This window comes from Calonectris borealis, chromosome 5, assembly GCF_964195595.1.
Source record: "Calonectris borealis chromosome 5, bCalBor7.hap1.2, whole genome shotgun sequence".
Lineage (NCBI taxonomy): Eukaryota > Metazoa > Chordata > Aves > Procellariiformes > Procellariidae > Calonectris > Calonectris borealis.
In genome coordinates, this window is record NC_134316.1 from 48,338,490 (window position 1) to 48,363,050 (window position 24,561).

The following is a 24,561-nucleotide window of genomic DNA, read 5'->3' on the forward strand; positions in this document are numbered from 1 at the left end:
GCCTCTCAATGTTGACTTACTCTGAAAGAAACGTATTTTCATTTCTTATACACCATATTAAGACAGTAGTTACCAATGCTTACTTTTAAAATAGAACACATTGAGTGGAATTCTTTGGAGAGCTTTCCTGGATTTGCTAGTCTTTAATTATTTCATAAGTGATGTTATCATAGGTTGCTTAATGAACTTTTAAGTGACACCAAATCCTGCGAAGAACTACAGGTAAATTGGGAAAGGGAGTACAGTGCAAATGATTTGCATAAATTAGGGACTGTGAGAAAGAGAAAGTTAATGAATATGGACAGATACACCTGTATTCCTGTCAAGGAGACAGCAATAAGAATGATCAAGGATCTAGAAAATAAGACCTCATGTAAAGTGCAAGTCCTGAGGTAGTCTAGAAGAAAAAAGAAAGAGTGAAGATATTCCTGTCAGGCATTGCTACAGAGGAAAAGGATAATCTGCTCTCCATGACAAGAAGTCATGAGCTTAAACTGTAGCAAGTATTTCACGGTAGATGATAATTTTTTTCTAACTCCGAGGAAAGCAATACCTGCAATAAATGGTCTGGAGAGATTATGGAGTCTTCCTCATCAGGTGCTATCAAGAACAGGTTAGAAAAGCACTTAAGAAGAATGATATAGGCACGCTGATTATTCCATCAGTGAATGAATTAGAGGACCCGTGAAGGTTGTTTTCTGCTTTGCAATTTTATTATCAGACATTAACAGGAGAAATACCTCTCACTTTTCCCACTTCTTGTGCAGTCCTCCACATTTTGCCTGGTACAACTGTAGAGTCCTGCGATAGTACTGGGAAAATGGAGGCAGAATTCAAACAATTTTGGTTGGAGAATTTGGGACAGGTTTCGGATATAAATCTTGGCCTTTGCAAATGAAGAGCTAAATGTAGAATGATGTCAACTAACTATTAATATTGTGATACAAATCATCTCCTCTCCCAGCAGTGCCATTCATCAGTGCTCACACACCAGAATGAAATATTGCAATGCATTGGCTTTGACAGCCTCTCTTTGTGGCCTAACTAGTGCCAAAAATCTGTATTATTTTTTCCTCTTAAGTTTGACGTATTTACAAAATACTTTGAAAAGCTAAATAACAAAAGGCATCTGACTGCTTAGCAATTTGTTCCTTTAAGAAAAGAGAGCAGGTTTAACATTCCTTATTTGCAGTGGTAAGCCACCAACAAATAGGAAGCAGAAACAATGCCGGCTTAATGTCTATTACAAAGAGAAATGTAAACGGAAAACTCTTTTCCACTGCTGCCACCCCTACAGGCAAATGCCAATGAAATAGATGTCAGGTCAGGCAATCAGTGATGATATTGATCACATTTTGTGTTTAAAGACAATAAAAAAGAAAGGTTTCACCTATTGAACCATTCATGCTGAGTTAGGTAAGCTTCAAAGCACTGTAGAATTATGAATAGTACACCTCCAACCTTTCTTTCCTATCTCTAATATTGTTTAATTCTAAACAGATCTGGTTTGACTTTGGACAGGGTTTTTAATTATGCCTAAAAATAAACATTGTTGGAGTGAGTATTATTGTAGGAATTCAGCAGAGACAAAGAAAAGAGCAAGAGGATAGCACAATAGAGACAGAGTTTCTATTACCTACCCAAAAAGAAGCACGACTGCCGTTGGAAATTCTTGCATTTTAAATTGCACAGGCTGCTTCATTATAAGTAAGATTATTGTTAAAGAGTGTAAGGTTTCGATCAACCTTCAGACAGTCTGCTTAGCATTTTACATGGGACTATTTGACTGTATTCAAAGTAGAAAAACAGTAATAGACCTGAAGAAGGGAGTGTAGTCAACAGCTGATAGAAAAATCCAGAGAAGGTTATTCTGGTAAATATAGTGATCCTCTTTCTCCGCGCGCATTAAACTAAATAAACAACACGTGGTCAGTAACAATAGCACATAATGAACAACCACAGGCCCAACCCCTGTGATCATAAAATGCTTTGGCTGCATTTTCATGCATAGTACAGACCAGACCTATGTCTTGGTAAAATAGGAAAGCTAATTCTAAGTAGTATTTCCTCTTCTCTCTAATTTCACTTGAAACTACTTCTGTCGTCATGTTTGACCCTGAATTTCAACATATATTGTGATGCAATAAACAGCTGCACCACAGATGTACTGCAATTTACGGAAGGATGAATTGAAGTGATTTTCCCACTTGATAGAAAGGAAAAGTTTTACATTCATTAAGCAACCTCATGCTACATCAGCCTCAAGGGAAACTCCATCAGAGCACCCACTAGGATGTTGCTATAATAAGGTATCATTTACAAATATTGGAAATTATAAAGGATTCCTTTTTCAAGAGATTATTCTATTCCTGTTTATCTATAAGTAATATTTAGCGAGGACCTTTGCATGACTGTGCAAAGCAAAATTGAGTTGCTTCAGCAGATGTTGGTCAATCATTTCTCACCAAGAATACTTATCCTTTCCTTTAACAAATTTATAAAGTTATAGCATCATGAAAATGCTGAACAACGGTATTCATGGGGATTGAGCAGGAAAACAAAACATACATCAGTAGTATGTTCTGCTAGTATCAGGTGGTGGAAGATCTTCAGGTAAATTGGGGTTTTTTTTAGCCTAATCACAACAAGGTATGACAGTCTGCTTCAACAGTAACTACTTTCTGACAACTATTGGGGGATTGCACACTAAAGCCCCTATATTTTCCAGGTACCAGCTGAAATAAAGATGATTTGTCAATAACCTTGAAGCCAGAGGTACCCGTATTACTATTTTAAAGATTAATCTTATTTTTAAAAGTTGACTAATAAGATAAAACTTTCATATATGTAATTTTATGCTTATGCATATACCTATAATTTTTGTTAAAGGTAGACTTTGCACCAACATATATATAAAGGATCAACAAATTATAAATTCCACAGTATTGGTTTGCAGGGATGATTTTGTAAAGATGGCAGTGATATTGGTTTGGATTTGTATGCAGTCCTTAATTACTGTCCAGTTTCTAATATAACAGGGGGTTCTATACACTGATAAAAAGGACAGAAAGGAGAATTCACCATGGGTCTTATTCACTGAGGATGGCTCAGGGTATGGATCAAATTCCCATGAAAGTGTTTGAGATCTGATAATTAAAGCTGATACCTGGGCGCATATATTTACAAATATTGAATTTCAGATTATATATGAAACATTAGCTGAGTTATTATTGAAGTTCTGGATGCTGTGATTAGTAAATAATATTTCTGTAAGGCTGACTTTTGAGTTCTGTTTTTCTTTTTTCTTGTTCTGACTTTTAATATATAGTATGAACTTCAAATTCTTTAGAATGATAGACACTTGTAAATACACATTTAGTGCCTTAAATATTTTCCTCTTCTAACAGGTAATAACTTCAAAGAAGTTATTAGATTTCCTAGAGATTTACCCCGGTTTGACTTGAGTATAATTTATTTTTATATCATTGTCTGATATTTAATCTAAAGTTATTTTCAGCTACTCTTTCCCTTTCCTTGTCACAAAGGTTTTCTAACAAAAGTAACATTACAAAGCAGAGATTTGAATCAATAAATAGATTCCAAAGCATTTATTCACAAGTGAGTATCTGATGAAAAATGAACAGGGTAAAGAAAGATGGAAAAATGCCTAGAGAAACAACCATGTATTTTGCTTCCCAGGCTGTGAACTACTAGGAACATATGTTAATGTCTCAAGCAGATTAATTATGTAAGAGAATTTAAGGAAAAACTCCGTTCCAGTAACTTTTGCCATCTAAGACTTAATATGGCCTATTAAGAGGCCAATGGAAACCTTAAAATCACCAGGAAATCATTTCTGAAAAAATAATATTTTCATGCTTTTGCAAGCATCCCTCATGAAAGGCTTCTTATGTGACATTTTTATGTGAGGTTAAGAAATTTCCCTTATTCCTTGTAACTTTTCCTTTTTCCTGCACACACAATTAAAAAAAAAGAAAAAATTCCTTACACCTCATCTCTTCCTATCAGGGCTCATCATTCCCATGAGAGGACAGGAGGGCTTTGGTCTCTTGTCAGAATAAAAAAAGTTGACTCTCTTTTTTTTCTCTCATCCTTCCTACACGTGTGCAATATCTTTCAACATCTCTGTGCCATGGCACAGGTAACTGATGGCCTTTTGTACTCTATGGACCATACAATTTTATGATGTTCACAGTACTCCAGAACCTATCCATGCCGTATCTCTGTCAAGGTATTCTAAATCTAAACTGACTTGCACACCAAAGGATAGATTCATTGATACTTGCAAAAACCTGCTTACACCTGTCTGATTTACCTGAGGTCACTCATAATGAAGGAATGGTTTAATGAAAAAGGTGTAACCCTAGTAAAGCAATGAGTTATGTTCTCCCTGGTAACACTGGAAACAGATGTTACAAAAAAGGAAGCTCCAAACCATACAGTTACTTCTTTGCCCCCAGTCTCTTCCCAACCTGGGAACTTCAGAATTTTTTGAGACTTCTCTTGACTGAGGATGCCATGCTCTGCTGCATGGATGTTGTCCTCCTAAAAATGGCCTTCTGTATGCATTAGTATTGTCACAGGTCTGTTGGAGTGTGCGTATGACTGTGTGCCAGTCGGGGGGGATGGGGAGAAGCATGGATATTTTAACTGGTATTTGCTACAGATGAAACTTCAAAACTTGTTTCAGCTAGTTCTTTCCTAATTTAGAATCTTTTGTTGCACTGTGGCTTTTTTGCCACATTTGCTCACTGCCTACAAGAAAGTATAATTCTCATGCTTATCTGAAAATGTCTTTCCAGCCATGTGGAGATGATTAATGATTTTGACTAATACTCAGGTTTACCTTTTTTTTTGCTTAAGGTGTCAGCTGACTTGCAGTTTTGAAATTCCAGTGTAGGATTTCATACATATGACGCATACGATCATCTTTCTGTGTGACAGTTTCAATTGCACTTTGGCTTGGTGACTTTTTAGAAAGACCACACATTGGTTTTGAAGCAGGTCCAACCCAACACACCCAAACATGCAGTTTGTTTTAGAGGTCAGTGAGTTTGCCCATTGAGTTTAAAGCACGGTTACCCCTTTGCAAAATTAGAATTACTGTAGTGTGGGTAGTACTTGGTTTACACTATTCCTCTGTTTGGAGTTTTTGAGTATAGTTATCTCTGGTCCATAGTATCATTTGTGGATTCAGCACCACTATTTTCCTTAGTCTTCCCACTGTCTCATTAGGCTTCGTGATAGATATCTCTGGCACAGAGGGAGAGAGATAACGGTCAGTAACTGCCAGCTGGAACTCTATGTGATTCACAGTTCTATGTAAATCTACTGCTTGTCAAATATGAATTTCATGTACCTCAGATGCTGCCATTTATTATGTTGTATGTTCCTGGGAGCATTGTTGTACCGGACCCTGTACAATGCTGATTACTTTTAGCTTCCTTGGAGGGCAGTATAAGATGCTTCTCTGAGTCAAACTCAGGAGATGATAGTGCCTCTGTAAATGCCCTTTTCACCTGTTATATAGTTGTAACACCTTACGTACAGTATGTGCTGCATCTAACATGTCATACGCTGAATGAGTGGTGGAGTGGTATCATCTCATAAAAGATAGGTCAGAACTGATATATTGTATATTGTAGCTGTATATTGTATTCTTTCAGATATAACAGAAGTTAACAGAACATACTTTTACCTTTTCCTCACCAGTGGTGGGTGGTCAACGTCATGAGTCTGGGATGGTGTTCTGTCTTTAGGTACCCGCAGAAAAATATTATTCCATCATTCATGAATATTAGATTCAGGCTCTGCAAATTCTTATGTCTAGACCATATAAGAGCCAGAGCTAAAACAGACTACGATGCTTTTTATTTTCTTTAATATTTAACTTTGTTTCAGTCTCTATGAAACTAACCCCAAACATTTACAGAACTGATAAGATGAGCCCAGACCTGTTCCCACTGACTTCTGTTGAGAAGCTTCAAACAATACAAAATATCAAGTTTGAGCAGGAAACAGAGAAAAATTACTGTCTCATGCAGGCAGATCGTTGCCATGGGGTGTTTATTTCCTAAACTAGCTTTAAGATGAAAAGCCCGTTGACAGTGTTTGAAAGTTCATCAAGCAAAGAGTTTGAAAAAAAATTATAATGCAGTATTAATCCTTATTTCTTATGGCTGGAGGGGTGTTATAGTACAATAAATAACAATAATTGGTTTGTACTGTCTTGTCAGAATGTGCTTTGCTAATACATTACTTTTAGTTATGTTTTAAGAACAAAGGCAATGTTGTTGACATCAACCACTGCTTTATGAAATGGAATTAATATTAGACAAAATAATTTCCTAATGGGTTCTGATACAGCAAAATTCTGTTTATGCCAGAATATGAGTTGCCTTAAGTTCCAGTTACTTAGAACATGCTTCCCTGCAGTTCTTATGGTGCTCACTGTTAGGAAACACATTTCTCTGTGGAAAAAAAACAGATCTGTCTCTGGGTCGTTCCTGTTAGCAATTTATCCGATGTAGAGAACAGATAAGGATTTAGGAATGGTGGTGAAAATTCAATTCTTTTATTGTTTGTACTAAGTTGAAATTAGCCCATGAGCTGTGACTTGGCACAAGATTTGTTTGGACACTTAAGTCTGTTTTTAGCCTATGTTTCAGTCTATATTTCAGGACCACAAATTTCAGCTTTGTTGTAGATTTTAATTGTACCCTGGCTTTGTCTTTCATTAAGTCAGTTTCCATTTTGTAAAACAGGACAATTATAGTGGATGAAGTAGTCCAAAATTAATCACAAGTTTAAATAAAATCTCTATATCTAGTCTAAAATAAAAAAAATCTCACTTTTATTTTAAGATGTAAGCCCTAAAACTGCTTTTTTTCCTGTTAATATAAACTGCTTATTAAAAAATTAATATGTTAAATACTTACTACCTTCCTGTCAGTGCTTCTATAGGTTTCTTTAATAGATATATGTCAGAATGGGTGAACCTTTATTTCTGAACTACCTAGGTATTACAGTGACAGAAGTATTCAAGCCCTAGATAGATTAAGATCTTAAACACTGAGAGTTGTTGCTGTCCTTCTAAGTCCAAAAATGGTGTAGATAAATAGTTTTTGATGAAATATTGTATTTTAAGACAAATCAGTTTGGTGGAAGGGCTAGGAAAGTAGAATGGAAGCCAGTAGATTTATTCTGCTGAGGATGTGGGTAACAGTGCTCTTCCCGCTGCTTTCTCTACTCTACTCTTAAAGTGCTGTAGTTCCATGGTTCTTTCAAAAAGAAAAGGCGATAGAAAATGTATACAAATGTCATCTAGCTAATTAAAAGTTAAACTGCAGGCTGTTTTGTAGGGCAAAGGCAGAAAACTGATTTACGACCATACTTCTCTTTTTTTCACTTTGAGCCCACTTTTCTAGTAGAAAATAGATTTTGTGAGGACAAAGCAGATGTGCTGTGAGCTGCCTCCTTGTGAACTAATAAAGCTTCTTGAGACTGTGTTGACATGTAAATTGCCACTTTTTCTAAGAGAAAATGGGTTTTAACTTCAGATTTATGTAAGCATTTACATCAACATGTCTGCTGAGCTTGTTTACGCAGGCAGTGTGCACTTGGTTAGAATCTGGCCTTTTGCAAATCCATGCGGAATGTAATAACTGATAAAGACATTGAGTTCACCTCACCTCACCTCACCTCAAATGTTGACACCTCAACACTTTGTTGCAGTAGCTAAGGAAAACTCTCATGGTTCTTTTCCAAAAGCATAAATACATATATATATATTATTAGCTGGTAGCCACAGGAAGCCCATAAAACATAGTTAAGCAATCTTCCATCCTGAAGAGGGTAGTAGTACACACGGTTAACATATGAAAATGGTAAGGCCCATTTCCTTGGCAAGAAATGTTCTGGGATGCATGGTGACACTGTGAGTCAGATAACATGCCTGCATGATACGTTTAAAAGAAATCAAATTAAGATAATAGGAACTCTGGTGGTTGCTAGAACAGGGGAAAGGAACCATAAACATGTCTATTTGCCATAGACCTAAGCCTTCTGATTCCTTTCATATTTACATTAATTTACATCTGAAATGAGCAATTGGGAAGCTTGATGCTAGAGAGTAGATACTTTTACATTCTGACTACCCTGAAACATCAAGTTTCTTGCTTGTTGCCCTCATTTTGAGCCTCCCCTGGAACACTTGTGACTTTACAGCTTGAACAGTTTCACCTGCCCTTGGAATCCCAAATCTTGATGATGGAACGTGTCAACAGTTTGTTCCCTAAATAATCCCATCATACTTAAGGAAAGTTCTTGGCAGTGGCTTATCTCCAAGTAATCCCATCACAGGGAAATTCTTGGCAGTCAACCCTTAAAAAAAACAGAGAAACTTAGTTTAAAATATTAAACCAAATAAATAATATGACCATATTAAAAAATAAAACAAGAAAGGAATAAGTGAAGAGAGGCAAAAACTAGATCTGATTGGATTTTTTCCATTGTATATTAAAGTACAGCTGCTTGGGGTGGAGGCGTGGTGCTGGGTTGTTCTTGCAGTCATTAGAAAGCCAGTGCTGCCAAAAACTGTTTTCCCATCTGCCACTCAGTTTGCGGGATGTTCCTAAAGCCCCTCTCAGAAGGCTGGTGTTCACTGATCCCACTCAGCAGTGAAACTGAACCTGCAGCACACATTGCATCAACGAAACAACCCTAGGAAATGAAACTGGGAGAGTAGTTCACTCTGCAATCACTTCACAAAACATTTGAAAATCTCAGAGAAAGCAAAGCCTTGATCCTGAAAAGAACAAAAACTTGGTCAATGTTAGTGGTTCCCCTGGAGAGAGAGGAATGGTTGCCCTTTCAACCAACTTTAAAGTGTTACATGGCATTTTTTTATCTTTTTATCTGTTTTGAGTTGCTTTAGAAACAGGCTTAGGATGTTTTGAAAATAGGCAGATTTGGTTTTGGAAAGCTGTATCTTGCTTTCATTTTCAAAAGGTCAAGATTCAAGATTATGAAGAAAAAGTACTGATTAATTTCCACTTTTGTGATGGGGAAATGATGGGGAATGAACTGAGTTTGGTATTGGTTGTAGAGAAGTAATAAGGGAGAAAATCTTTCTATTGGAAGTATAATCTAGAAATGTCTAAGGCCTCTTTTTCTGCAAGTGCAGTGTCTTATTCTAAAATACAACTCCTATTAGCTATTCTGATTTTATACATGTTAGAGGATCAAATTTCTGTTGGTTCACTCAGTTGTCATACAGATTTCTATATTTCCCACATGGATTAGAACCACTTAATGAATATTCAGTATGTGGAAGTTAAACTGATCACTTTCAACATTAATATTGTATAATGAGGCAAGGGAATATTCAATCAATCTCATGCATAATACTTCCATGTGGGTTTTTGTTGCATGTGAGCTTAAGTTTTCTTAAATGTATGGTATTGATTTTTTGAGAGACTGGTTTTGAGGGCTATTATTTTTTAAATCTCCGATAAGCAGAGCTATTTCAGGTATTTCAGACTCATTAAGAAAAATGCCATATAGTTCCTTAGTAAAACTAAGATGAACTCTGTAAACATTTAACACTCTAAATAGTATAAAGCCTTATAATTTGAAATGTAGACGGTTATTGATAGATTTTAAGGCAGATGTAGTAGGTATGAGTCTAATGGTGTTACTTAAACACATTTTCACTTGGTTGCCATTACAGTTTTTCATGTAAGAAGTTGCAACAAAATATTTAACTGTGTTCTCTAGCATGGGCAAGTAAATCTGTCCTGTACTCATGCCAAGGCGGTCTCTCAGCCTGCATGGGGTATTCAGATTTTGCAGTGTGTGACAATTAGACTCTTTGGAGCTTTAAAGGGGTGATATATCCTCACAGTCAGCTCCAAATGTTTCAGCACTCTGCAAGTAAATAGCTAGCAGCATGCCATCCTTCAGGTGAATAGCTGATTGGACTCGCTAGTTCTGGTAAGACAGAAATCTGTTGCTGATACCTAAAATGGCAGAGAATTGCAGAGCAGACCCCAACAGTAGACACAGGTTGGTCCTGAACCACCCATTGGGTCAGCTGCAGAGCTTCCTGCCACAGGCACAGCTCTTGGGAGAGCAGTGGGAAGAGGCCATTGCACAGCATGCTCATAGTCATGGCTTCCTAGCCACTTTTGGAAACATTTCCTTAACACCTCTGCTATCCAGCAGCACTATTTTTATCTGTTTCTGAGCCTTTTTGGATGAGCTGATGAGCCCAGCAACTCAAGAGTAGAAGCAATCCTGTGGCCTTTGCTGCGTCACGTAAGCACTACCACACACATAGCGTTCCGTATCACAAATACAAAGAGAGATAATAAACATCTTTCAAACAGTGGCTGAAATTAGCTATGCAGAATGACAAAAGTAAATGTATTCCCTTGGCCTTTCTTACTTCCTTTTTGCTCACATCAATGCTACAGTTTAAATCACATGGCTAGGCAGAGCACGTTAACCATTGCTATATCTTCTGGTAATCATAGCCTCCATAGGTAAATACTAAGAACTTTTTGTTACTGAGCAAATGGGTATAATAACTGCACAGAAGAAATACTTGTAAAATGAAAAACATCTAATCATAATGAATAATTAGAACGTATTACTGTAACATGCTTAAACGTGTCATATACAGACAAGAGTTTAGTGGATGAATATTAATAGCTGGAGTAACATTGTAGCAGACTAAGCATCTAAGAGATTTCATGATCAGAAGATACAGCGTGTATCTGGGAGGATTTCTGAGTCATTTTAATAGATTTCCTACTAGCTCACTACGGGATTCTTGGCACATCAGCTAATACCTTTGAGCATCAGTTTACTCCCATGCTAATGATGAAAATCAAGCGTATTTAACTGTTCCGAGAATCACACAGAGCTCTGACATAAACTGAAGGTGAACATTAAATGCAAAGAAAAGCATCTTTGGCTGTCTATATGGATGTTAGACTGCCTGTTACAGACCTTACTGGAGACTTCAAAGTGGTACAGTGTTACAAAGCATGCTACATGTAATAAAACTGAAATAAAGTGTTGCTGAAAAAAATGAGATACACTTCATAGCAAAGTGGTTTTAATGTCTGTCATAATGGATATGTCAGGAAAGAAAAAGTTTACAGTACATTGCAAAAAATATAATTTTGCCAAACCAGCAGTAAAATCAACCCAAAATTAATCTCCACTCGTGATACAGAAACAATGCAACATGAATAAAGTCAACCCAAAATTAATCTCCACTCATGATACGGAAACAATGCAACATGAATATATGTTGCAGAAAAGTAAGAACGTAAGAATGCAGGGTGGCTTGATTTATGACATAAATAAATGTAAGGGATATTAGTAAGATTAGTGTATAGGAGCGTTAGCACAAATCAAAATATGCAGTACCAAATTGGATTGCTTGCTGCACAACAGAAGAACAGCAGTCTAATAGAGAAGATATAGTATGTCATAAAAAAAGCAGAGTAGTTTCCAAGTATTAAATAAATATATTGATGTTATTAATAATAAGGTAGTGCAGGATGTTGTGCCTGTTCTTATTAAACAACCTCATTAATAATCTGAACCAAAGGGGTAACATTGTTATTAATGAAATTTGCGGCTGCTACTGACTTCATGAAGTTGCAAACACTCTCACAGGATATTAAGGCACCTGAAAAGACTTGGAATATGAACAGAAATTTAATTTAGACTCAATCTGGGAAAATGCATGCGCTACAATTTTGCTGTCTTCACTGCATAATTAACTGAAGTTTAGGAATTCCTGAGACATACATAAATGTAAACATGTATATGAAAGGCATCCAAAAATATGGCTTCAATTGGAGAGAAAAGCCTGAGAAGCCGGAACCTTAAACCGTAAAGTGTGATAGAAGAGCCTGTTGAAAATTATTTTACAATGCAATACGGATAGATTTCTGATGTATTTTGGGCTGCACATACAAATGTACCATATAACATGGCAGGAATGTATCTATCTATAAGTCTATGGTGCCATAAGACCCCTACCTTCAATATGTGTATACCATCAGAGTCATGTTGAAGTAAATGATTTGGAAAAAGGATATGATTCTTGGGTATTGTCATAAACTGAACACAGAGTTAAAAGTTAAGTAAATTGTTCTAGGGAATCGGCAGAAGCACAAAAACCAGCAAGCAAACAAAAAGTTTACAGAGCCAGGAAAGTCTTATCTATGACAGAACTCTAAAAATTATAGGTAAATTTCTGCAGCGTTTTTAAATGACAAAGGGCAAGTCTCTGTTTCAGTCACAGAAGTGTTAAAAGTGATGGTTAACTTGGATGTTCGGTATGGGTGTATGGTCTAAAGCCTTGACAACAGAGATTTCTTTACATAGGAAAATATCTCTCATGGGAAAACAAGGAAGTCATACCTGGCGTAGTAAAGATCAAACTTGACAAAACAATAAAGAGTTTGAAAGCAACAATCCTTCAAGTTGTAAAGATAGCTCAGTAGTTTAAGATGGGCTTACACAACTTCCCCAGCTTCTATAAATCTTATCAATATTTATATCCATCAATACCAAGTATCTATCAATATCTGGTATGTTAAACATATTAATGATAAAGTATGGTTTTTTTTAAACTTCACTGAAACAAGCCATGCATACATTTATATTTTCAGTTTTCATAAAATTGAAATAAATGATGATATCTTAAAATGCTGTATGACAAGTATCAAAGCAGTTTAAATGATTTGTCAAGAGTTCAATAGGAAATAATCACATATTTCATAGGAAACATTCAGCTGATATTTTCCTTTGGCTTAGATCTGTGCTGTCATTACCGTACAATACATGCTATGCAGAATACTGATTCACATGTTGCACAGAAAAGTCAGTATGGAAACCTTCAGGAAATGTAAACAATTTCTTCACAAGTACTCTGGTTCATTTTAAGAGAAAGAATATACCTACATCCCTTGCAATGCTATGAATAGCTCAGCACTAACTCATCTCAGTTTGAGAAGCTAGTTAAGTCTTCAAGTACAGAAATTACAAAGGTCAGCATTCAAAAACAGCCGTTTCTTACAAATCGTAAGTACCTGGTGCTGAGCTGCTGATGAAATAGTTTAACTGCTGTTAATGCTATAGGGCCAAGAGAAAGGAAGGCATCCACTGGATTTTATTATATGTTATCAAAAGTAATCAACTGTAAGAGCCTTTTTTCACAGTAAATAATTTATTTGCTGAATTAGGCATCCCTCTCGTGGATCACCTGTTAGGCAAAATGTGTTGAATGTTCTCTACAAACATGTTAAACCCGTAAGTTGCCAGTTATGCTGACTTTGATGCGGTTCTGCCACTGGTTGTCTAGGTCATACTGAGCTTTTTTCAGTTCTTTAGTGCCGGACAAGTGAAATTTTCCTTGGGCAGGCTGAGCATTTCTGGTATTAAAATAAACTGTATATTGTAAATTGACATTGCTTGCAGGTGAATAAACATTGTATTGCCAAGGTTAATATTCAAGTACAAAAACCATATACACCAGTGTTTCCAAAAAAAGAGATGAAAAAGTAAAGTGAGTTTGTGAAATGTTCTTAAACATTTTCAAGCCTCTCAATTATGTGGCAGTAATTATGACTGCCCCATAAATGAACACACCTTGCTCAGCAGGTCAGAAACATGTTTGTGAATCAGGTAGTAGCAGCGTGAACCTGGAAGCTCAAAGGAAAGTAAATGTATAAAATTTTACAATGTCACATTCAGTGTCCCACTGCACATAGAGAACAATATACTGGCATTCATGCTAACAGTAACTACTGTAATATTTCAGGTAAAAAAGTATATGTCTCTAAGGGATTATACACTCAATTAATTAGGGATCAGTATCAGGAACAGGTTCTCAAATAATTTCTGCTTTTCCCCGCAAGATAATTTCAGAACTGTCAGTAATATAAATGAATAACAGTAGCAACGCTATCTGGCACTAATTATAGCACTTCCCCATACTGTGATAGTAAAGATTGCCTTCTGCAGTGGTAATAGCTAACATTTGAATGGTGCCTTTCATCTCCAAAAATCCCCCAAACTCTACAAATTAGAAATCTGATCCTTCTGGGTATAAGTAAATACTTGATGAAGGAGGTCCGAGACGGAAGGACTATAGCTTTTTTATCATCTGTATGTCTGATGAACCTACAGTCTTTATCTGGAAGCCCACATCGATTTCTGGAGGTTAAATTACTCAAACGGAAAAAATCATTAGGACATCAAGAATAAAACTAAGTGTGCAAACCACATCTCCAAAACCCCAAATATTTATTTATTGACAAAAAATGTTCAAAACATTGTACTTTGTAACAGTATTTCTTTTTCCTTCCTCCATCTTTGCATTTCTTTCATAAATGTCATTTTCCTTTACCTGGTTACTGACGTGTAAATACACAAAATTCCTTGTAGCAGAGGCATGGCTTACTATACATATTTGTTATACTTCTTACCAGTATTGATTGTACCATTACCACTCAGGGATAACTCCCATCAATTTTTCTGAGACATTTAAAACTGAGAATTTGGCAAACAGAAGTTCTTCATTCGTCATAGAAATTCTGAGCCAGCACAGAGGTTAGGAAAATATGTAAATAAGCTATTTTTCTAGATTGAAATGACTGAAGAGGAATGGGCTATTTTGTCAGGCCAAATGTGGTTACTAACAGTGACATCTGGGCAGGGTGCTGTGACTCAGAGATTCAACTCTTACAAAGGTTGAGGAGCCTTCACTGGTCCCAAGAAGGGACAACATCTATTTTCAGGCTCAGCTGTGACTCAGTGGTAAGAATGCGAGTGCCTGTGTGAATGTTATGTTTCTGCACAACTAGTCTTCATTACAAGCATGGTTATTCACCTTGCTAGAGGAATGAAAGCTCATTTTTTATTTAGCATTTTTTAATATGTGTCCTGGTTTCGGCTGGGATAGAGTTAAATTTCTTCCTAGTGCTGTGTTTTGGGCTTAGTATGAGAAGGATGTTGATAACACACTGATGTTTTAGTTGTTGCTAAGTAGTGCTTACACTAGCCAGGGGCTTTTCAGCTTCCCGTGCTCTGCCAGGTGCACAAGAAGCTGGGAGGGAGCACAGCCAGAACAGCTGACCCAACTGGCCAATGGGTATTCCATACCATATGATGTCATGCTCGGTATATAAATAGGAGGCGTGGTCCGGGAAGTAGCGATCACTGCTTGGTTATCGGTCAGTGGGTGGTGAGCAATTGCATTGTGCATCACTCATTTTGTATATTCTACCATTATTATTATTGTTGTTGTTGTTGTTGTTGTTGTTGTTTTTGTTATTATTATTTTCCCTTCCTTTTCTGTTCTATTAAACTGTCTTTATCTCAATCCACGAATTTTACTTTTTTTTTTTTTATTCTCTCCCCCATCCCACTATGGCGGGGGGAGGGTGGGGGGAGTGAGCAAGCGGCTATGTGGTGTTTGGCTGCCTGACAGGTTAAACCACAACGTATGGAAGAGATACAACTTTTCTTCTGATTTATCTTTTTTAATGTTAAACTATATTTTCTTCACCAGCCAATGAGATTTCATATGGAAGAAGCAAATGTTCTCATTCATTGCAGATATGTTAACACATAAGTAGGGACTCTGAAATTCTCAAAGATCTTGAAGGAAAAGACAGAAGTGTGTTTCCAAATTTAGGCTTTAATCGGGGTGCTAGCCCAGCTTTAGCACAGCACTGAGGTACATTTCTGAGACCAGTTTACTTTGGTAGAATCTCAGCACCTGTTAAAATTGAAACACATATTTAAATAAACACCTGCTTAAGTGATTTGCTGAAACAGAGTTTCCACTACTTTCTCTGAGAGAACCTTTCTGCCCTTCTCAGCAGCAAGCATCGACAAAGAGGCCTGATTACATTATAAAATGTCTAACAAATGCTGTTTAATGCTGACTTTTTAGGTCATCACTGCTGGGAATAGCAGATCATTTTTACTTTGCCAGGTGAGATTAATTTCTAAATAAATGAGGCTGCAAAATACCCTACACACCTGTGGGCTGTTCTGTTCCTATGACTGGAGAGAAAAAAAGATAATGATGCTTTTTAAAAGCTTAGAGTTTGAAATATGTTGCAATATCTTTGGTTTATTTTCTCTCATTAAAAAAAAAAGAAAAACCCAAACTAGAAGTATTATAAGTAAAATAATGTGCAATAATTTCTTCTTGTAGCTCTGCTTTAAAACAAAATGCTGTTTTTTTTACTGTCTGTAGTTTTAAAATGTGCCAGCATGGATGTAAATGAAATGTACAAACAGAGGAAGACTGACCAGCTCTCTTCAGAACAAGCTGCTACTTTCCACTAAATACCTTCACTGTTAGGAGCTTCATAAAAAGAAAAAGAAAACCAGAGTAGAGCTTCTGAGATGTATTTCGAATGGGGATAAAACAAGTAAGCTTTATTAGCAAAACCTGACTGCTGTCAAGACAAGTAAACTAAAGTTAACTTACAGTATTCAAATTGAATGGCGCCTAATATGAGTCTGTTTTGCTACTCAGTGAATGTTATTCAATTACGATTATACAACAAATCCTATGTAAAATATTTTGCTCTGGCAGTTTTTATGCATTGCTTCAGCATTGCTACCACCTATTAGTATGAGTTTTTTAGAAGATCTTGCTTTGAAATGAAAGAGGCATTGTGAAAGAGGCTGACAGTGGTCTGGTTGGTGGTTTGGGGTATTCAGATGGGGTTCAGATCCTCCTTCTCTCATAGGCTGCCTCTGCAGATACGCCCGTTACTAAATTGTGCTGAAGTTCCCTTTCCACTAAACGGAAGTTACTGTGCTTCCTTGAGTTATTGGGCTGTTATAAATCCATAAACACAAAGTTGTTGTTCCAAAAACAGGGAAAGGGAAGCCTGATGGAGAGGTCTTTCTGTGGGCTGAATACACACTAGAACAGAAAAGGTCTACTTAGGTGTTGTGGTTTAACCCGGCTGGCAGCTAAACACCAAACAGCCATTCACTCACTCCTCCCTGCTCCCAGTGGGATTGGGGAGTGAATTGAAAAAAAAAAAAGTAAAATTTGTGGGTTGAGATAAAGACAGTTTAATAGGACAGAAAAGGAAGGGAAAATAATAATAATAATAATAACAACAACAACAACAACAATAATAATAATAATAATAAAAGAATATACAAAATAAGTGATGCACAATGCAATTGCTTACCACCTGCCAATCAATGCCCAGCCAGTTCCCAAGCAGCAGTCACCACCCCTCCCAGGCAACTCCCCCAGTTTATATACTGAGCATGACGTCATATGGTATGGAATATTCCTTTGGCCAGTTTGGGTCAGCTGTCCTGGCTGTGCCCCCTCCCAACTTCTCGCTGGCAGAGATTGAGAACCTGAAAAGTCCTTGACTATATAAGCACTGCTCAGCAACACCTAAAACATCAGTGTGTTATCAACATTCTTCTCAACCTAAATCCAAAACACAGCACTATGCCAGCTACTAGGAAGAAAATTAACTTTATCCCAGCCAAAACCCGGACATTAGGACAGATTCATCTTTTTCCATTCCTAATCCATCCCTAGAAGAATCTGTTCTACTGGTGAAAACAACTGCTGTATGACTGTTGTCAGCCCATTCAGACAGCCTTACCAAAGGTCAATGTTAGAGTTAGGATTTAATGAGGGTTTCTGTGCTAAAATGCATTTAGCTCTGTCATATGAAATTTTAGTTCATTGCAAAGGAATATGTTTAGCATTTCCCTAAAAACTTTGATGATGTATACAAATATAAAAAAGGTGTAATCTTTGTAGTCTGAAAAATCCAAGTATGATCCAAATGCATCCAAGAAGACAGAGAAAATTACTTACAAATATATATTTCCAAATCTCAATTTGAAATTAAAAAATTTGGGGGTAACTCACCTGAAAATTTTGCTTGGAAATAGTACAAATCTTCTATTTAACACATTGATCAGTCTTGTACCAGAACATCCTTTCTAAAATTAATCATGTGGAATAAAACTAAACTAGAACCCCAGGAAGTGTAATTCTCCAGTTTGTAAAATATCAAGAGTTTATAAAATACCCAGAGAGAATAGCCAGTGCAAACAGTAGAAGGAAGACTGGAAGACATTATGTATTTCATGGCAATTAGCATTTCAACTAATTATTTTTACAGTATACTGTTAAAAAGTTTTTATACTAAGAGACCGTATTTGTTCAATGTCATTTACACAAAGGCAAATCATATTCTTTTTTTTTATATCATTGATATATCATATATCAGGCCCAGCCAGCATGGGTTCATGGAAGGCAGGTCCTGCTTGACCAACCTGATCTCCTTCTATGACCAGGTGACCCGCCTTGTGGATGAGGGAAAGGCTGTGGATGTGGTCTACTTGGACTTCAGTAAAGCCTTCGACACTGTCTCCCATGGCATTCTCCTGGAGAAGCTGGCGGCTCACGGCCTAGACAGGTACACTCCTCGCTGGGTAAAAAACTGGCTGGACGGCCGAGCCCAGAGAGTTGTGGTCAACGGAGTTAAATCCAGTTGGCGGCCGGTCACGAGCGGTGTTCCCCAGGGCTCAGTACTGGGGCCGGTCTTGTTCAATATCTTTATCAATGATCTGGACGAGGGGATCGAGTGCTCCCTCAGTAAGTTTGCAGACGACACCAAGTTGGGCGGGAGTGTTGATCTGCTGGAGGGTGGGAAGGCTCTGCAGAGGGACCTGGACAGGCTGGATCGATGGGCTGAGGCCAACTGTATGAGATTCAACAAGGCCAAGTGCCGGGTCCTGCACTTCGGCCACAACAACCCCAGGCAACGCTGCAGGCTTGGGGAAGAGTGGCTGGAAAGTGCCTGGAGGAAAAGGACCTGGGGGTGCTGGTTGACAGCCGGCTGAACAGCAGTGTGCCCAGGTGGCCAAGGCAGCCAACCGCATCCTGGCCTGTATCAGAAATAGTGTGGCCAGCAGGAGCAGGGAGGTGATCGTGCCCCTGTACTCGGCACTGGTGAGGCCGCACCTCGAATCCTGTGTTCAGTTTTGGGCCCCTCACCACAAGAAGGACATGGAGGTGCTGGAGCGTGTCCAGAGGAGGGCAACGAAGCTGGTGAAAGGCCTGGAGCACAAGTCTGATGGGGAGCGGCTGAGGGAACTGGGGTTGTTTAGTCTGGAGAAGAGGAGGCTGAGGGGAGACCTCATCGCGCTCTACAACTACCTGAAAGGAGGTTGTAGTGAGGTGGGTGTTGGTCTCTTCTGCCAAGTAACTAGCGATAGGACAAGAGGAAATGGCCTCAAGTTGCACCAAGGGAGGTTTAGATTGGACATTAGGAGAAATTTCTTTCCTGAAAGAGTGGTCAGGCCTTGGAACAGGCTGCCCAGGGAAGTGGTGGAGTCCCCATCCCTGGAAGTATTTAAAAGACGTGTAGATGAGGCACTTAGGGACATGGTGTAGTGGACATGGTGCGTTGACGGTTGGACACGATGATCTTAGAGGTCTTTTCCAACCTGTATGATTCTATGATTCTATGATCCATTAGGGGCATGTAGACTTCATTTAGATTGTAACTTCCCTTCCTGCCCCCTAATCAACTCTGGTACACCAGAAGGTATTACAATTTCTTCAGAAAATCAGTTTCCATTTGCTGACCAGTTGGAAAAAAAAGTGGGTTAATTATTTTTATTCTGTTCAGTAGATTTTTTGATGGATTCTGCTACATGCTTTATTGAGCCACTCTATCCCTTTAATGATGGGGAAGAATAGAATTAATAGAGAGCTACTTCTGCTCCTCTCCAGTTCCAAACTAGGGGATTGATCTCTCTTTCACAAGTACCTGATTTTCAAGATGTGGTTTGTGCAACAAATATTTATATAAGTTGAATATCTTCTTTGTCCCTTTTTATCATGTTGTGTGACCAGAAAAAAAATAGAATTGGGAGACAATTTTGTGAGCGGGGCACATAAGAGCCTGAACTGATAATCAAGATCAAGAAGGTAGATGTCTGCACTTTCGATTGTATGATTAGAACGCACAATTGCAGTTTTTGTGGATAGAAAAAGAGATTATTATTTTCACCTTCTTGATTCTTGGTACATTTTAGCATAATTTCAAAAGGGGATCAAAATGTGTAAATCAAAAAAGAGAAATAAACTCATCTGTTTCTTTGAATCCCTTATCAAAACATGTGAATATGAAGAAAAATGGCTTTCTGATCATCTGAGTGTCTCCTCATTGGTGTTAGCACTTTCTAACTCTACACTCATAATTTTGCAAGATTTTTGAAGAACCTCATTAATGGCTTTTCAAGCACAATACTGTATGACTTTGCCTTCTGGAGAATGTGGTAAGAAAATTATCATTTGCAATAGGAGAAATATGGGGACTTCTGCAGTCAAAGATTTCAGCAGCCATGTTCATCTGTGGCATAGATTTATCTTGCTCAGAGAATTACTAATTAACATGGTGCTCTGAATAGCTGCAGGTCTGGACAACTCCCCTTGCAGAAGTTTCCAGCATTTCCAAAGATTTTGCTGAAGTCTTCTATGGTATCCATTTCAGATTATATATGTAATGTGCTTACCATAAAGATGTTTTAATGTATTATATGTTCTCCAGTCAGGTATTAAGTCTCTGACACTGAACAATACTCAGTGTTTCAGCAAAGGGAAAATAAATTATAATATATTAATTTGTGACCTACATCATGAGATCTGGCAATTTGTATTACTGTCATACCAGTGCTGTTACCTCTCATAAAGTTGTCCAATTCTAGCAAAACCCCAGCTGCAGTAAATATTTTTGTTGACTACACTTTGATTTCTCCACTTACATTCTGAAAGATCAAAGCACCTTCCTTTTTTTCGTTCTTTTAATCTGTCTGTGTTCACCAAAATAGGCTGGTGAAAGGCAGTCTGACGAACTGGTTGGTTTTGGAGGCTGTCTTATGGTGCAGAATCTAGTATTCAGGGTTGCTTTTGGTTGTTTGATTACAACAATGAAATCTCAAGGCCACAGACTGCAAAAGAAAAACTTGTGTGTAAACCAGTTATAACCTGCCGCAGCAATGTCCTCCTCTCTGTGCAAGTGCCCAGAGAAATATAAATGCCTCAGCAGGGTGCTAACTTTGGAACCTAAGAAATAATTATTAAATTGTCCAATCACAGCACGTTACTTCCCCTGCTGTCTTTTATCTGATACCTGGCTTGTCAAGTGTCTTGGGCAAGGGTCGTCATACGACTGTCACTATATGCAGTGACATATACTATATGCAGTAACCCTTGATCATAAGATATACTGCCGTAAAAGTGTGAATCAAAGTGTGAACACTGCAATAATAAAGAGAAAGGGAGACAAGGGGTTAAGGGTAGTATTTTTTTTCACTTAGATTTTGGGAGGTATCTAGTCATCCACTCTCCCTCTATAACCTAAAAGAGAGTAGTTCTTGTCTTACCGCAGTCTGTAGACGAGACCAAGATAATTAGCACAGATTGGAGCCTATTGTTAATAAGGCTAGAGGTAAATGAGATGAAGTGTACGCAAATGTAAGTTTCAAAGCTTCTGTTGGTAGGTTTTGTAATTAGGAATGCTCATGTAGTTGATCAGTGTTAGCTCATCAGAGTGCCTGAAGAGTGAAAAGCTGAACTTGCTAAAGCTTGTGGGACCCGTTTTTTGTTTCTGTGTGTTACTCTACTCAGCAGTGACAGGCAATTACCTCTGTGTTAGAACTTTGAAAAATGCAGATTAAAAGTAAGAGGATGAGGTTAAAATGCAGAAGGATCTTATGTTCAACTAAAGGAATAATTTAATCCTCATAAGTTCAGTGATAACAGAGAACATCAGACTAGTCTTATTTCCTTTTACATTTTATAAATAACTGTTATAGGAAAACAAACTCTATAAGACCATTTGTTTATTTATTTCTGTAGTCCACCTATTCTCATTTTCATTTAAGAAAATACAAGCCTAGCACCTCACATATCTTCAAAATGAACTTCTAAATCAGATTCAGATTGCTCTATGCAGAAAAGCTACCAGCAATAGAGAAAAAAACCCCACTCATCTATCCAGTATTTATGCAGCTGTATTTATAATTTCATGGGTTGTATTGTGTGTATGATACAATTCATTTCTTATCCAGAATATATTACAAATCATTGTGGTGAAGACTGCAACTCTCAATTTGTCATGGAAATTAATAAACTATTTAATTCAGAGCACTCATAGTTCATTCAGGTAAGCACCCCACACGTTAGATCACTTTCCATTGCCATTAATATATATAACATCTGTTTCCTTCCTGCCTTCCTGCCTTTCTCTTTCTCTCTCTCTCTGTCTCTCTTCCATTCACTTTTGTTATGGGGACAGGTAAGCAGTTTAAAGTATTCATGGTATACGAGAACAACCCAATGGCACTTCAGATACAAGAGCACTCCACGTATGTAGATCTTGTCTCCCAGTTCTGTCTCCTGCATTACCGAAAGTTCTTACCTCAAAGAGTTCAGGATACAGTCCAAATTCTGCTTCATCTCTTCTGCCCAGTAAATGTATATACTTTTCATATAAGGATAAAATTCTTAACAGATTTACTTCCTTGTGGAGGTAAGCATCAAAACTCCACAATTACTGAGGAAATAACAGGAAATTGAGATTTCAGGCTGCTTTCTCAGTCACAAATGCTCAATTCAAATATTCATGAGTCTATGAGGCAGATAAATTGTCCTGCTATGTTATAAAATATGTCTCTGATCTTTCCTTTATGTATGCATGCAACAAACATTTATTGTCACTTTGTGACCTAGGTAAAATTATTCATTTCCACTTGAACCAGCTGTATCAAGCTGTTTTGAGCATTGCGTTTACCAAAGGAAATGCAACATTTTCTTTTTTACATTTTTTTAAAAATGTGTCATGGAGTGATTTTTACACTGATAACTTTTCCTTTGATTGCTTGGATTTTCTTCACTTGAATGAAAGACAAGTGTTTTGAGAAGCATAAAAGTCCTTGACTCTACCTTTGTAAGCCCTGGGAGGCATGAGTGCTGCTTGCCTTTTTCCAATTGTTAGTTCTTTCTTTCCTATTTCTTTCTGCAGTGTTTTGACTGGAGCTTCTGTGCGTTTGCTGAACCTCTGTCCCTCTTGGGATTCAAGCTAACATGAAATTGCGGTTGCGATGCTTTCAGGTAAGAGCATGAATCAGGGTCTGAAACTCTCGTGTTCAACTCTGAGGAATCCAACAGGAATACTGTGACACACGTTACAGCACATGCCAAATAAAAATGAGATGCCTGTCATGATGCTGCATTACCATCTTGTGACATTGTGCTGTTCTGAAATAAAGCAAGCCAGCTGTGTCCCTTTCCAGCGCTCATAAGAACATGTGTTCTAATGAACTTATCACTCTAACACTGCAAAAAGTGGCCGTCTCCCCTTGGGGCTTTCAAAAATAATTCCATCTTTCTTCCAGGAAGACCATTTTGAGAAAAAAGAAGGAAATTCTTTTTTTCCCTTCACACAACCAATTCAGCAGAAGTTCACCCCTAAACCGAAGCACAATTTTATCTATCTCCCATCGGGCTTCCCTTTCCCTGTTCTGGAACACCAACTTGGTATTTTTTTATATAATTCAGTCCCATGTTTTACCAGAATATGCTTCCTTTCATTTGTTAATAAAGGTCAAGGCCAGTGTGCCATGGATTGCATGCTAAATCCTCAGAAAGTAAGCCTGACAATGCAGCGTGCCTGAGTCTGATCAATCTGACCTGTGCAACGGCATGTACTGCCTCCCTTCATCCCTGAGAACTGGTAACTCTGATGCCCTAAAGATAGCCATCTGAGTGTCATCATTGCTTATTTTTATGTTTTGTCAACCCTGCTTCTCTTTTGTGCTTGAGTTTACAAACAAGTCCCAAAATATCAGAAGAAAATCCCTTGTAGAGGAAGTAGAGTATTTTCACATCTGGGAAATATTATTAACACCAAATCATGTAAAGCTGGAAAACTAATGAAAGATTGAAATATAGTTAAAAACAAAGCATGCTTCACTTTCTTTGATGATAAATATTTTAAGAGTAATTTCAAACTGGAGGAGTTTTAGGTGGATTGTTGTTTTCTGCAAATCAGCTGCCCTACACAAGTAGAATATTTGCTCAAAAAATCTTGCTTCTTGGGAGAGTACATCAGTTCTCTAATCAAAAAGAAATCAAAATAAAAGCAATGCACCCTTGGGGAGGTGATCTACTATAAAAGTCTTGAAAGAAATTTTAATCATAAAAGCAAGAAACAGCTTCTGTTTGCGTCGTTACTATTATAGAATGGTTTATGGCCAATGTAATTGAAGGCCCATACCAGTCATTAACAGCCTGTCTCTCAAACTAAATAGTTCTGCATATGTAAGATCTGTCTGGGAAGACCAAATAACAGCTTGAAATTAATGATTTAACTTCTGGTGGTGAACTTACCATACCTTTAATAACATCTAAGCATGCAAAAAAGTGAAAAGGTG